Raw genomic sequence first — 15,149 nt, forward strand, 5'->3', positions numbered from 1 at the left:
CCCCACCCCAGGGCATCCAGTGTGCGGAGTCCGCAGCCCCCAGGCCCCCACCCCTCTCTGCAGGAGGGCAGGGGATTGGAGGGGAGGTTGCAACACTGAGGCCATGAGGATAGAGGCAGGGCAGCGGGGCCAGACACATGATGGAGACGAGGTGGGGATGAAATGGAGGGTGAGAGATCCAACGCAGGGATGTTTGGCCTCTCCGGTCCGAGAGGGCTGGGAGGACAGCCTGGAGGAGCAGACGAAGACGGGAGCGCCCCGAGGGGAGGCCAGTCTGGGTTACCTTTGCCCCTTGATGGGTTGCGGGGCTGAAGCCACTGCAAAGGTCGGAGGGAGCAGCGAGCAGGAGCAGGAGCTCGAGGTTGGCCCTAGCAGGTAGGGCTGTGGTGCTGGGAAGGGGAGCTTCCTGCGGTGGAAGAGAGGGCCTGGAAGGCCGAGGCCAAAGCACAGTGAGGGCTTGGGGCCCCTTGTGCATTCATTCCCAGTCTGTTCCCACACGCCGGTGCGAGCGCTGGGGGAGAGCCGGGAGAACTGGGGCACGGAGGTGAAAACGGTGGCGGGGTCAGCAGGGCTGGCCACCAACTTTACTTTGTGCGAGGATGTTTATTTAAGGAAGATCACTCTGTTTACTCAAAGCTTTGCGCTGCAGCCCTCAGGGGTGGATTTATCAGTGAAAGCTAGGCTATTAATCAATTGTGGGGCCTGGTGACAGACCTTCTATCCTTCCGGAGAGTGGGAGGGTCAGAGGAGTGAGGGAGGAAGGGAGAGAGAGGGGCTGACCCACGCCCGGGCCAGTGTGGGAATGACTCCGATCCCAGGAGCAGGAAGGGTGCGCGGGAAGTGGCCTTGAGGTGGCGCCAGGAGGGGAGCAGAGGGTGGCGTTTCCATGGCACAGCAGTCATGGGACAGAGCTGGACGGAAATCACATTCTGGGATGTTCCCTGGCCAAGGCCAGGTTGCCCGGGGAGGAAGGACAAACTTCCTGGATGGACACCCGGAGGCTGAGCCCCGGGGAAGAGGGCAGGGTGGGGGCTGTGGTGTTGCTGGGGCAGTGGGATCCCTCCAGGCCATCGGCCAGGACCTTGGATAAAGGAGCATGCCCTCGGGGAAGCAAGCTGGGTGCAGGGCCGGCCGAGGCCACAGTGGCGTAACTTCCCACTTGCCCTCAGCTCTGCCGGGCAGCCTGGCCGGGAGAAGGGAGGCATGTGTGCCTGGCCCCTTCTCCACCCACCACGGAGAGCCGGCCGGACAGGTGGGGTAGGAGCTGACAGGCGCGCTGGGTGAGCAATGCCGGGGCGTGAGAGCCCGCATGGGAGAGGCGCGCGGGAGGCCCAGAGGAGCCACGGGGCTGGGAGCCTGCTGGTCCAGGACAGAGATGGGGAGGGGGATGCTCCGCACGTGCGCACGGGGCACCGGGCAGCAGAGGTCACATCCCCTGAGTGCGGCCCACAGAAGGTCTCCTCACAGCAGACTCCGTCCGGCCAGAGCGGGGCCGCTCTTGCTGGGCATCCGGGCCATCGTCTGGGGACAACTGCCCTGTGCGGGGGCAGGGAGTGATGAGTGAATGAACGAAGGAAGAAAGGACGGAAGGATGGAAGGACTGAAGAACCTCCCCTAATGATGACCTACGTCATCACGTGCTGGTGAGAGCGGACATATAAAACACCAGGCCCAGGACACACGATGGGCGCAGTAAATGCCCCTGGTGTTAGGTTGATGACTCCTTTTACCACACCCAGCCTTTCCTCTGTCCTCGGCCACGCTCCACTCACATGTGTCCCTCCTCTCCCCCTGATGATGGGAACCAGAGAACCACCGGGTATGGCCATGTTCAACTTGCTGTCCCGGGTTCACAGGACCTAAGGGCCCTTGCCACCCCTGCTGGTGGTGGGAGAGTGTTTGTGCCTTTGCTCCAAGGGGAGGTAGCCTGGGTGTGAATCTGTCAGGTGGGGCAGCGTGGCTGCAGGCAGTCAGCCGACTCTTACCCCTGAGGGATGGAGAGTGGAGGTGACGCCAACTCTTCCGGAGCCTGGAATCAGGGCTGCACGAGGAGGACTCCCTTCCAGGTGGATCCTGAGTCCCAGCTCTCTGGGCTGGCACCGGAGGGAGAGGGAGACCGGCAGCCCCTCCTCGCACTCCTCTCTACCCTCCTTGGCCCATCTCTCCTCTCCTCAAGCAGGGTAAACTCTCCAGATAACAAGAACCTGGGGATGTTTCTTGCCGCATAAAGCAGTTTCTTTTACAAGAATACAAAAAGGCAATTAGAAAACCTACCTGCCCCCTCTGTGTTGTCTTAAAAACCATATAGACATTATGAAGTGGTGTTGGGCATCAGGGTAGGTGTCTTTTGAGGGGAAAGAGCCCTGGAGATTGTTCTTTTTAAGGGAAAGGGTGTCTTCCAAGGAGATTTCTGTGGTGGTGAGTTGGCAGGTGGCTGGTTGGGGAAGGTGGCCAGGTGGGCCTAGCTGGTTGGGGAGGGGTGAGGGTGAAGAAAGAAGCCTGAGCTGCCATGAGAGTTTGCTAGGGAAGGAGTTTGGGGAAATTTCCCAGGAGGGCTTTGCAGAATGAATCTGCCCTGGGGGGTTCAAGTCATGGCCCCTACCACCTCTTCATCGCTGCTGGGAAGTGGGTGAGGATGCCCTGTGCCCTGTAGTGGGATCCTAGGTAGACTGGGAAGACGGGGCCCTCCTGTACCTGTGGCCATTCCACGGGTGGTTCGTGTCCATGACCACCTTGGGCCTTCGCTGCCATTCTGTGAGTGGCTCTTTACTGGCCCGGGCCCCGCCTGCACAGGCCCTTGACTCCAACAGGGTGAACTATTTGAAGGTCCCTCACATTCTTTCTCACTTCCGTGGTCTCTGCGTGAGCTGGCCCCCTGCCTGGAATGAATGCCTTCTAACCGTTGGTGGTGGCCAAAGCATTCTCATCCTTCAAGACTCAGACCAAATGTCACCACCTTTGGGAGCCTTGTCTGTCTCCAGGTGGCTGGTGCTTCCTCCTCTGTGCTCCCTAGTATCCTACTCTTATCTTGAGTTTAGGACTCATCACCCTGATAGTAGATGACGAGCCTGTCTTAGATTTCCCCAAAACAGAGCCTGAGTAAGGCCTGGGGGGTGAATAATTTGTGTGAAAGGTGATCCTGGGAGTAAAAGATGGTGAAAGTAAGACAGGAAAGGAGGAAAGGCTCATAGAGAGTGTGTTACCCAGGTGGCCTCTGTGGGAAATGGGGGCTCAGCTTCAGCACCTGAGAAGTCTTCAGAAGGCCAGCCAGAATTGTCTCCTTGGGGGAGGTAGGCCACTGCTCTTACCCCCTGCCTCTGTCCCCCACTGGTGGTGGGTTGCCATGGGGGATGAACTTCTGCACACTCTCTTATAGACCCAGCAGGCCCCTGAAGCATGCGAGGGAGCCCTGGGGCAAGAACTGAAAAGGCAAGATGGCGTGTCATTGGCTTGCTGGGCCCTGTCCTTACACAGCTGTGGCTGGAAGCAGAGTGGGCCCAGGGTGTATGTGACAGGCACCAGAAGCACCCCTACAGAATCCCTGGAGGGTCGAATTGTGATCTGTCCATCATGGTGTCCCTGGCAGGTGCTTAGTAAATTTGGAATGACCACCTCCAGGGTATAGACAGCCCAAGGGACCCAGCAATGGTTGGGATCTCAGTTGAGAACTCTAGACTCCTGACGTTCCCTCCAGTGGGGTTGGGGGATTTCCTCCCTGTAACCTATCCCTGTAGCTACTTCTAAGCTTAGCTCATCTTCAGAAATGAGGTTCTACTGACAGAAGGGATGGAAGACTCTCCAGGGATCAGACGCAAGGGGAAGGTGGGATTTCTGGGACATATGGTATGCCTCCCTTCGGCAGGAAAGGGTGGGACACTTTAGTGGACAGTCCTACAGGACAATCTGACAGGAGAAGGGTATTCCTCAGAGCAAAACTGGGGTGCTGGTACCTGCAGAAGTGTTGGTGGGTGAGGACAGCCTAGAACCACAAGCTGCAACATCGGGAATAACAGCTAATTTCTCCATGCCATGGAATTGTGTGACTCCCACAAAAACACGTGTGTGGCAGGACTTCGAAAAATATGAAACCCTCAGTAGAAGGTCCTCATGAGACCACAGAATGTTGGCTGAGAGAAGGGAGCTGGTCATAGTGCCAGGATGCAGCCAGATCTTCCTCTGAACACTGTACAAACTGAGATGTCCTGACCAGCACCCAGGAATCCCTGCCCCCCCAGAAGCCGCCTCTCAGATATGATAACTAAGTGAGCTATAATCTCAAGACACACTTCTCCCTCCGCCATGTTTTTTCACTCTATTAATTCCTTCTTTGGACACCAACTAGAAGCCAGGCCTGTGGGTCGCCAGAATAAGACTTCCTTGCCTTCAAGAAGCAAACTGCCAGAGATCAATGAGTAACTACTTCTGTAACGTAAGATGTGATGGTTTCTAGAACATAGGTAAGCATAAGGCTCGGTGTAGAGGAGGGAGGGAGGAGGAGTCCGCTCATCCATTTATTCAACAGGAAGTCAGTGAGGGACCACCAGGAGCCTGGCACTGCATTGGGTGCAGGAGATTGGCAGTGAGCGGTGTAGACACGGCCTCTCTGCTCAGAGCACGGGCAGCCCAGCCTGTGCCCCCACAGCCCACACCAGGAATCTGCCCCCTCGGCCTTGTGCATTCTGCTAGGAAGGGCCACCACGGGCTGCCTCCTCAGGAAGCCTATTTGGACTCCCCGGCCCACAGAACACTTTAAACTCCTAAAGCTGTGTTAGTCTGGGTCCTCTGATAAGCAGATGCCAAAGCAGGTGAGCACATGCCAGGGATTTCCTTGGAGAAATCCCTATGCGAGAAAAAAAGAAGAGGGAACCAGAAAGGCTCGGAGGGCGGTCCAACCTCCAAGCAAGTCTCCCTGGGAGTGAAGGACAGAGGGAAGTCCGGCTGTGTGAAAGCATCCCAGACTGTCGTGCAGTGTAAGGAAGGCCCGGCGAGGCTGCCAGGGTCCTCAGCACTCACAGGGGTCTGTCTCCAGGAACCGGCCTGCCGACGTGCCCCTGCTGCCCTGGGAAGTGTGGCCTCTGCGGCAGTGGATGGTAGATCCCCGCAGCAGGAAGCCACACTCCCCGTAGCCAGAGGTCTGTGCGGCTCATTCTCGCCGGCCTCCCCAAAGCGTTGGACTCTAACATAGCACCCTCAATTTGAAGCTCCAGCAAAGGTTGTTTTCTGCCCTCCCAAATGGCATTAGGTGAATCTTGACGTCTCGACTGGCCTGTGGGGTGCTCAGAACAGGGGTGGCATCATCCTTCTCCACTCATCCATCTGCCTATGGATTCATCCATTTATGTTTTCACTGTGTATTTACTGGAGCCCCCGCTGCAGGGGTGAACAAGGTGACCCTCAAGAGCCCTAGAGGGGAGAGAGGCATTAAACAACCAATCACATCGTAAACAGGGAGTTTCTAGGTAAAGGTCAAGTGAGTTTCTATTTCCCCTTTCCCCATACCCGGAGGGGGTTTTCTCTGAAAGGGCAGCTGTCCCCAGGGCACAGCTCTTGCTCTGCGGACGGACGTGAGTCAGCCCAGGGTCGGGAAGAACACTCAGGCCTGCGGGGCCAGCGATGACAGGGCCCCTGGACTCTCCCTAGGAACTGCTCCATGCCACTTCCCCGGGGCCCTGTCGGAGCAAGAGAAGAAAACAGGGACGGCAGCCCTTCTTCAAAGAAGAAACACCCCCTTGCTTCCTTCAGGCAAATGTCAGCCCTTCCCTCCCCCAGGAGCTTCTTAGGATGCTCCGCGAAATGCTGAGAAATCAAGTCCCTTCTCTTGAAAGCCTCTGGGGAGCCTTACGGTTTTTCCTCCCAGGTACACAGTCAGGCTCTGAGCGAAGCACTGCCCATGCAGGCCTTCCGTGAACCCTGGCCACAGCCAGTGAGGATCCCCACCCTCAGAGGCTCAGAGGGAGTAAGGGGTATGCCCAAGGCCGCACCGCTGGTTCATGGTGAAGTGGAGACCTGACCCCAGCACGCTGTACCCCTAACCCCCCCCCCCCCCCCCGCCATGAGATGGCTCCCTCTGCGGCTTCTCTTCCTGCTGGGCAGGCGGAGCAGGACATCAGTCACTGGCCGGAGCTGGGCCTTGCAAGCGGGGTCTCCGTGCCCCTTGTCTCGCGTAGCTGGTGGTCACATGCAGCTGACCTCTGTGTGTCCACACGCTGTGGAGCCAATGGCAGAATCAGCAGCTGACGCCTGTGTGGAGCCCCTTGCCGTTCCATCGAAGGGGGGATGGGGTTCCATCTTGTCTTCAAAAACTTTTCAGAGCTAGAGGACAAGAGAACCAGTATAACTACTATAACAAGAGGGAAACTGAGGCCCAGGCCACGTGGCTGACTGGTGGCCAGACAGGTCAGCTGCTCCAGAACAGGTTCCAGAGTCCTGTTCTTCCCTCCTGCAGAAGCACAGGGCTCTCTTCTTCTTTTTTCAGGTGTTCTTTGCGAGGAACTCAAGGTCAGCGACAGTAAGGTGTGAAAGATGATTAGGACCACTGCTTACTGCTTCTGCCGTTAGCTCTCAGCTAGTGAGTACTCACTGTACGTAGTTCACAGTGCTGTCACGAGCAGTTAAAGGGGACCCGAAGCCCACGGGAGCCAGCGTGCTCCAATGGTACAATTTCCTGCAGCAGATGGGACAGGTGCCTTTAGGCCATGGGGTCATCACCTTCTGTGACGACGTGGAGGCCTGACAGCTTAGACGCCACTGGAGACCCGCAGGAGAAGCATGAGAAAATGTGGCAGGGTCTGACTGCCAAGTAGTAATTCCGAGCAGCCTTTGTGAGCTAACCTACCTCGGCTCCTCTGGCCCCCGCCCTGTCTAGTGGCCTTTCTAGATGCCCTGATCCTTGGAGAAATGGTCCACCTCTAGAACCACCAGCTTCAAGAGCCCTCAGTCTACCGAGTCTGCCCCTGGGCCTGGCTGCTGGAGAAGGCCAGCGTGCCTGCGGTATGCACCAGCTGCTGCTCCGGACCCTGCCTCCCATGCCCGAAGGGTGAGTAGCCTCAGAGGAAAAGAAGAACCACAGAAGATGGGCCCCCGAGGTGTGGCCGCTAGGAGCAGCCACTGAGGAGAAGGTGTGCGCCCAGCTAGCAGGGAGGAACCCGGCCCAGTGGAGCCTGGCCTGTGCCCTGGAGGGTCCACTCGGCTAGGGGTGGCCCAGGAGGGTGGGCCGAGGGCTCAGTGGCCAACAGCCTCCGTGAGGAGAGCCTCATCCCTCCCGAGTTTCCAGCATCTGCGCTGGCTCTGCCCAGCCCACACCCGCTCCCTTGGGCTCCAAGTGTGGTCGTGGTACTCTTCGCAAGCTGACTTCTGTTTTCTTTTCAAAGCCAAAAAAGACATCAAGCTGTCAAAGAGACTTTTCCAACATTCGGGCTGGGTGGAGGTGCTCGGAGAGAGTCTTTCATTTCTTTGCACCATGAGGAAATGGCCAAACACAGGGTTTTAATTCATCTTTGGGGTGGAAAAATGGAGTCCTCCCTCAGGGGTGGCAAAGAGCCACAGATCTCCAAAGAGGGAACAGATCACCCCCACAGCCCCTGCATCATTTCCCCTAAAGAAGAGGACAGCTTTGAGTCAGAGCTACTCACATGTCATTGTACCTTGGGCACCTGTGTGTGTGGGAGGGGTGGGGAGCAGGGAACAGCCAGGATGCCACCAGCAAGAAGACCTAGCATTGATTAAGTGCTCACTGCCTTCCAGGAAGTCTGTTGGACCTTTACATCAATCATCTCATTTCATCCTTACAGCACAAGGAAGGTATTGTCATCTTCCCATTTTACAGAGGAGGAAACCGAGGCTCAGAGGTCCTACAGCTATAAGCCGCAGGGCTGGGATATGGATTCTGGTCTGACTTCAGAGTCTGAGCCCTTGGCCATGGAACCAGGGTTCTCATGGTGGCGTCCGGAAAGCACCTGCCTGGGGAATTCCCAGGATGCTGGATAAAAATGTGCTGTCTGGAGTCCTGCCCCGGTTTACTGAATGAGAACCCCAGGGAACAGCGCTGGAAGCTATGACTCTGACAATCTTTCAGTCAGGTGGTTCTCGTGCCTGCGAAGTCTGACGTCCCCTGTGTGCTGTGCTCCACTGTCCAGTTAGTGGGGAGAAGGGGGGAGTGTGAGGTAAGAAGGTCCCAGATCAGAGGGTCCTCCACACCACACACGTGGCACATAGTTTGGAGCTCCTTCAGCGACAGGGGCATCCCTCGGAGAGCTCCCGCAGCCCCTGGTGTCTGTCCTCTCACCCTGCCTGCTTTAGCTGGGCCTGGCCAGTGAGCTCCCAGCCCCAGGCCTGAACTCTCCAGGTTCCCAGGAGGCCTGGGTGGTGTTCCTATTATGTTAGCCCAAGTTCTTGCCAGGACTGTGGCCCACTCATCCCAAGGATAATTCAGCTTCCAACCCCCTAATCCATCCATTATGAGAAGCTGGCCCCAGAAGTCTCCTCTTGCTCCTTCCTCCGAACCTCCTCTCACTGGCCTGTGCTCTCTGCCTCGCTCTTCCAAACAGGTCACTGGCCCAGAATGATCTTCACTCGAGTGACAGTTACTAGAGTCAGTGACAGTGAATGGTGGGAGTGTTAGGTGGTCCAGCCGTCTTCTGAAGCATGGTGAGAAGTGGGGGGCAGAAGCAGGTGGCTAATGCCGAGTGACACACGATAGGCCAGGCAGGCCTTCCTGACTCACTGAGGCTGCAGCAGGAGACCTCGGGAACACACTGAAACAGGACGATCCCTCCCGGCCTGGAAATGGCAGCAGGTAGGGTAGGGAGAGGCTGCTGCTAAGAGCCAGGGCTCATATGCCCCCCCCACAGACTCCGTACCCTGCTCCTGCCCCCCAACATCGCCCTGGGAAACGTGTGGAACCCACTTCCTCTCAGCCCTTGTGACTCAGCTGGTCTTCACAGCTGCTCTGGATGTTATTTTTAACCTGACTTCACCTGGGTAGGGTGGGGACCAGATTTGCCTGGACAATTCCACTCATCAGGCTGGTCCCAGGCAGAAGAGGAAGGTGACAAACTCTGCTTTCTGGCACTTCGAAGAACCTCTCCCCTGGACGCTAACGCCGTGCAACCCATCCGCAAACTGACCTGCCTCACCTGCTCTGCCACGCTCGGCCTTGGGGCAGCTGCTGGCCCCCCATCGGGTTGGTAGGTCCAGGCCAGGGGGTAAGGCAGCCCGAGAGGCTGTAGAACTGGCAGAGCTGGAGGCTTCTGAGCAGGCCTTCCTTCCGCCAGCTGAGTCTCCTCCTCATCCCCCCACCACGCCACCTCCTCCACGCGTCCTCCAGGAGAAGGGCAACGCAGATGGACAAGCACTCCGTCTGTTTGCCGATGGCTGGTCCAGACAGCAAGTCCTGTTCCTTCTCCATCTGGCTTTGTCGCTGAACTTTCTGCTGAGCTCCTTCCAACCCTGTCGGCAGCCCTCCCGCCAGGAGGAGCCAGTGCCAGGGAGAACAGAATTGCCTCTCGTGTTGTGCATGCAGAACCTTCATTAACACGTCCCCAGAGTGGCATTTGCAGCCCTCTGTCACAGCAACCCCCACTGAGTAGCACGCAATTCATCACCCCCAGATTCTCCGCTGCCTTGAAAGAACCAATTAGTCCTATGTTTCTGCCTGTGTCTTTGGCTCATTCGGAAAGTCATGTCGTTGGCGCTGTTGTTCCTTAAGGAGAGGAGGTTTCTCTGTGGCCTTGCCTACTCCATGGCGTACATAAGGGACCGGGCCCAGTCATTCCCCGTTTGTCTTTTGTGGCACCAGGAAGCGGTGCTTGTATTCCACAGAGGACACAGAAGGAAGAGTATAGGGTGGAGAGGGCAGGAGACGGGTTTTAGTAATGCCTCTGCCAATGGTTGGGTGTGTGATCTCGAGCAAATCATTTCCAAACGTCACTGTGTTCACTTACAAAATAAGGAGTTGGCATGGACAGGCTCATGGAATCCTAGAGCTCCTCTAGTCTACCTGTCATTTTACAGATAGGTAAACTGAGGCGCAGAGTGACCATTCAGCTCACCCACAGTCACGTGGGCTACGTGGTGTTAAGACTTGAGACCTCAGCTCCAGCTTTCTGTGTCCTGAGTTGGGGTGGCATTAGATGAAAAAAAGAAGCATGTCAGGAGAAAAAGCCACGGGGAAGGGATTCCATGCTTTGTACACATAGGGAACCACAGAAGGATGACTTCTCCCTCACATCGAAGATTCCAGGGCTGAAAGGAGTGGTTCTCACCAGGGGCCATTTTCACCTTAGGGGGCATTTGGCAACTTTCTGGAGACATTTTTGGTTGTTCCAATGGGGGAGGGGCAGGGCGGGGAGACATCTAGTGGGAGAGTCCAAGAGGCTCAAAGCACAGGACAGGGAATGATCTGGCCCAAAATGTCAACAGTGCTGAGGCTGAGACCCAGCTGGACACCAGCTCCTTTCTCTCCTGCCACCTGTCCTGGAGTTTTAAAAATTCTCGTTTCCTTGTCTTCAGCCTCAGAGGAACTATCTTTTCCTGATCTTGCTATTAGTGCTGATTTTAAAAATAATTAACTTTCTTGCATATAAAAATCATCCATGCTCCTTTTAGAGAATTTAGAGTATTCAGAAAGGTACAAGAAAAATAAAAATCAGTCCTACCACACAGAGGTCACTAGTAAGAATATTTTGATATTTGGTATTTTTTCCACGTTACCCGAGATTCACCGAGCACATTCTGCTTTCTCCTGTCTCATGGCTTTTCTCAGCAGTCCTCTCTGCTCTCTCTCCAACCCCCACTGTTGAAATCATATCTGTCATCAAAGTCGCTTCAAACGGCACCTCCTCCAGGAAGCACCCCAGGCCACTTACGTTGCCACCGAAGCCAGAAGTGAATTCTCCTGTCTCTCTAGATCTCACAAATGCCAAACTTGACATGCTGGGTTTTTGCTTTTGTTTGTTTTTGTTCTGGTATTTCAGTTCTCTGTAAATGCCTTGAGGATGGGGATTTAATTTTGGTTTACTGCATGTGTGTCCTCTCCCCTCCTGGCACCTGCGTTTTCGGTGCACATACACACACAGACACACACACAGATACACACACACAGACACACACACAGTGTGGTGCAAGCACAACACCTAAGATAGATCTGTCCTCTTTCCTCTCCTGACATCACCGTCCTCCGACTTCCAGACTAAATAACCATCCTTTAGTTCTTAGTCACACAGAACATTTCAATCAGTGTCTTTTGTTCCTCCATCGTTTGGGATTATTCTGGAACTCTTCTTTTCAACTGCGTGGACCTTGGAGACATTTACTATTATAATAAAAATCAAAAGCTTTAACTGAAAGGCTCACCACTATGTTTCAGGCATTGGGATAGATGCTTATGTCAATGCTCTCATTCAACCTAAACTACTGCCGAGGTATTGTTGACCCCTTCCTACAAATGTGAATGCCGAAGCCAGCAAGACATTATGGTTTTGCCCCGGGTCACCTGGCAGACCAGAGGAGGCACTGTGATTTAAGCCAGAGCCACCTGGCTCCACAGCTACAGGCCCCTCCTCCAAGTTTCTCAAGTCCTGTGCAATAGGCCTGCTCCTGCCCACCTCTGTTTGTACAGGGAGAGGCGGCAAGCGGGCGCATCAGGGCCTCTGGTCTGGGTGGCTCCAGGCAAGGCGTCTCCCTAAAGGGAAGTCACAGAGCCCAACCCAGCTCCTTGGCCGTGGGAACCTCTGGCTGGTGGCAGAGTGACCTGCTGGGGAGCCTGGCGGAAGGCTCAAGTGCAGTCCGAGGTCCCGGGAGGCTGAGCCCTCCAGGGCTGGTGGCATCCGGAAGTCTAGCCTCTTGCTCTGGTATTTCCTGATGCCTTGTGCTAAGTGTCTTACACAGGAGGCTAGCGAAGGGTGGCTTACCGTGCAGACACCCGTCTGCTGGGAGGGCTGGTGTCCCCTTCGTCAGGGGGCTGATCAGCTTGTCTGAGCAGGGGAGGTCTGGGGCTGCGCTCTGAGCTCTACCAGAGGAGGGTACACTCTCCTTCCCTGGCTATCCCCTCCTTTCCAGGTAGGTTCAGCCCCCTCTCAAGCTTCCAAGGTTGTTTCTGCTACTTCTGAGGAGTTCTCTCCTTTTGTGGCATGGCAGACCAAGTAGAGGCTTTAGATCAGGGTTAGCTTTGTCTCAAGCCCCGTTGCACCAACAAAGTGATCTTGTGCAAATCACTGGCTTTCTTGGAGCCTCAGTTTCTCCATCCATAGAATGGAAACAATGACGCCCAACCTCAGAGGGCTGGGATGAAGATTCAGTGGATGATGAAGAGAAACTGATGTGTTGCAGGTGCTCAAAACTCTCTCTTGTTGCTAGACAGCGGAGGGTGGTGGGAGGTGGTTGGAAAACACGTGGGGAGGGAAAGTGCGCTGGAATGGGGAGGCAGGAGGGACAGGCAAGAAGGGGCCCCGGGCCTCCTGTTTGTTTTTCCACCTGGAGCCCTGGTGGAGGGGAATCCTTCGGCCGGTTGCTGGTAGCCTTGCTCAAACCGTCATTGGCATGGACGAAACCTGCCGTTCTGAATCTCTGCGTGGGTTCAGAATCAGCCTCACTCCATTTCCATGAGGCAGTGGCTAGAAGAACAATCTCCAGGCTGCCTGGCACACAGGCTCTGCCACTGTGGGACCTTAGGCAAGTTGCTTCATTTTAGAGCTTCAGTTTTCTTATCTGTAAAATGGGGATGTTAATACCTGGTTGGTTTGCCTGGGATGATTAAATTAGGTCCTGCATGGGTTGGGCTGGGCTGAGCCTTGTATATGGGACGTGCTTTAACCGGTGAGCTACTTTGTTCATTTCGGTGGTGGTTGTGGTCACTGCTAGCCACAAACTGTGCCCTTATCCTGGGCTGCCTGAGTTGGAGACACGCTCACTGCAAGAGTGTGGCTGGTTCACCAGAGTGCCCCTGGCCCACACCTGGCAAGCTTCATCATCCGCTGGGTGATGGGTGAGCCAGCTGGGTCAGCCTCATGGCTGAGGACCAGCAGCCCAGGTGTCAGCAGAGGCCGCATTCCAGCGACATTCCTCCTTGGCAGAAACTTCAAAACCAGAGGAAGATATTACTCAGACAGATTCGGAAGGCATTCCAGGATGTCAAACGCAAGGCTTATGATGCAGACAAGCTGATGATAATATGGAGTGCTACATACGAGAAGCCTGGACTGTCGCCTCGCTGCCCCGAGGCAGAGGGTGTGTGTGTGTGGGGGGGGGTTGTGGCCAGGATGGAGGCTGACCATGACCCCACTCCATCCCAGACCTTGCACAGAGACCCTGAAGACAGAATTCTGATTCCTGCCCGTAAGAATAGGCCTCCTAAAGCTGTGACTTCCTCCTGCTCCTCCTCCTACCTCTTATAAGGAAGTCACTTGGGGTGGGGACTCAGCCGACCTTTCTGACTAGTGTTCTCTCCCAGGAGAATGAGAACTCCTGGAGCCTCCATGCTGTGATGGGCAGGTGGGCAGGGGCTGGGTCCTTCAGTTAGGGACTTTCAGTGGCCCCTGTTGTGGACCTAACCCCAGGCTAGGTTTACTGTCCCCAGCTGGAAAGGACCCTAGGGGAGCTCATAGTGCAAGGGGAGGGGGGCAGACTGTAAACAAAGCAGACGAAGTCTAGGAGTTGGCAGAATAGCATCATGCCCATGAGAGCAGAGCCACCCCAGCAGGTGGGAAGTGGTAGCTGGGGTGCAGGCCAGAGACACGAGACCCGGCACAGCAGTAGGTCTGGAAAGAAACAGGGGAGCTAGATGCAAAAGCAAAAGGAGCCATGGGCCCCTGTGGCTGCCGCATGTGGTCGTGAAGGGTAGCTGGCAGGACCCAGACGGGGAGCCAGCACAGCCAGAGGAAGGGGCTCAGAGAGAAAGGAAAGAGGATGGAGGTGATGAATATGTCCTGAGCACCTTGGCCAGGCCCTGGGTTAAGCAGTGTTCCTTTAATCCTGCAAACACCTCTCCGAGATGGGTGTTAGAGTCCCCCCAAACAGGAAGGTGAGGCCCAATGAGCATCTGTGACTGGCCCCGGTTCTTAGGCTGCAGGTCTCCAACCGTCACCCCGGGCCCTGCTGTCTGCCTATCTTCAGGCCGCCAGACTTGTGCAGGAGAGCCCTGTGCCTTTGCAGAGTGAGCGCAGCCTTGCAGAGACGCCCCTGCTGGGTGAGATGCTGCAGGCCAACGCTGCCTCACATGACTTGTGGATATTTTCATGCTTATTCTAACTCAGCCAAGAACTTCAAGGGAGCATCATTCCTGGAGGATTTGTTCATCGATGTGTCACAGTCTAGCTACTGAGCCCATGGGCAGGAAGGAAATGGGCAGGTTCAGAGACCCAAACATCTGTCCCTTGCGTGTCTTGTAATGTTGGGAAGCTGAGACTCGTGCGCCCCTTGGCTGGCACCCTCGGCTGCCCTTCATTCGGGGTAGGAGAAGGGCCCGCAGGAGGCACATCCAAGGCGGGAAAGTGCTCCAGTGGCTTGGCCCTGTGGCGGGACCAGGGTCTGCACCACATTCCCCAGCACTTCTTGCCACCCTGGGAGGAGGGGCCTGCTGGGTGTCCACCCTCCACCCGTGCCTCCAGGGTGCACCCCACAAAATGTGTAAGGCGCTGTCCCTGTGAGGATGAAGAACAAGGGCGCAGAGCAAGTGCCACGTGCTGGGCAAGTTGAGAGCGGTGTTAGTCCAGTGACCTGCTGGCCTGTTCCACACAGCCAGCCCGGGGCCTCTGACCTGAGGTTTGCACACGTCTCAGGAGCGCACCCGGTCCCGCTCCAGGCCCCAGAGCAGCGCTTGTGCCCCTCCTCCAGGTCTCCACTGGTTTGCAGCCCAGTTCCTTTCTGGGGTGGCTTTTTCCCTCCTCCTTTTCCCCCTTTGCTTTAGACCTCAGGGGGCTGGGGTGGGAGAGCAAAGGTGGAGAGGTGCTGTTTGCACAAGTGACTTGCCTGCACGTCATCCAAACACCGAGTTCCGTTCACAGAGGAAGTGAGAGGTGTCCGATTCAGTCATGCAGAACGCAGCTGGGCTGCCTGAAACGAAACACAGTGGCCACTCTGAAGGAGGTGTCGCCCCTGCGCTGCTACGGGGTTGAGTCACAGCAGACGCCACTCCCACGTCAAAGATACCGGGC

General features: G+C 56.0%; 1 long non-coding RNA gene across 2 annotated transcripts in view; it reads right to left on the minus strand.

Moving 5' to 3' along the window:
* Positions 1–6,131: 6,131 nt before the first annotated feature.
* Positions 6,132–15,149, minus strand: part of LOC113251920 (uncharacterized) — a 56,973-nt gene continuing 47,955 nt past the window's right edge. For both annotated transcript variants that reach the window (XR_003314650.4, XR_007190040.2), the window contains one exon: positions 6,132–15,048. This is a non-coding gene — a long non-coding RNA (uncharacterized LOC113251920). The remainder of the gene's footprint in view (positions 15,049–15,149) is intronic.

This window comes from Ursus arctos, unplaced genomic scaffold (genome assembly GCF_023065955.2).
Source record: "Ursus arctos isolate Adak ecotype North America unplaced genomic scaffold, UrsArc2.0 scaffold_7, whole genome shotgun sequence".
Lineage (NCBI taxonomy): Eukaryota > Metazoa > Chordata > Mammalia > Carnivora > Ursidae > Ursus > Ursus arctos.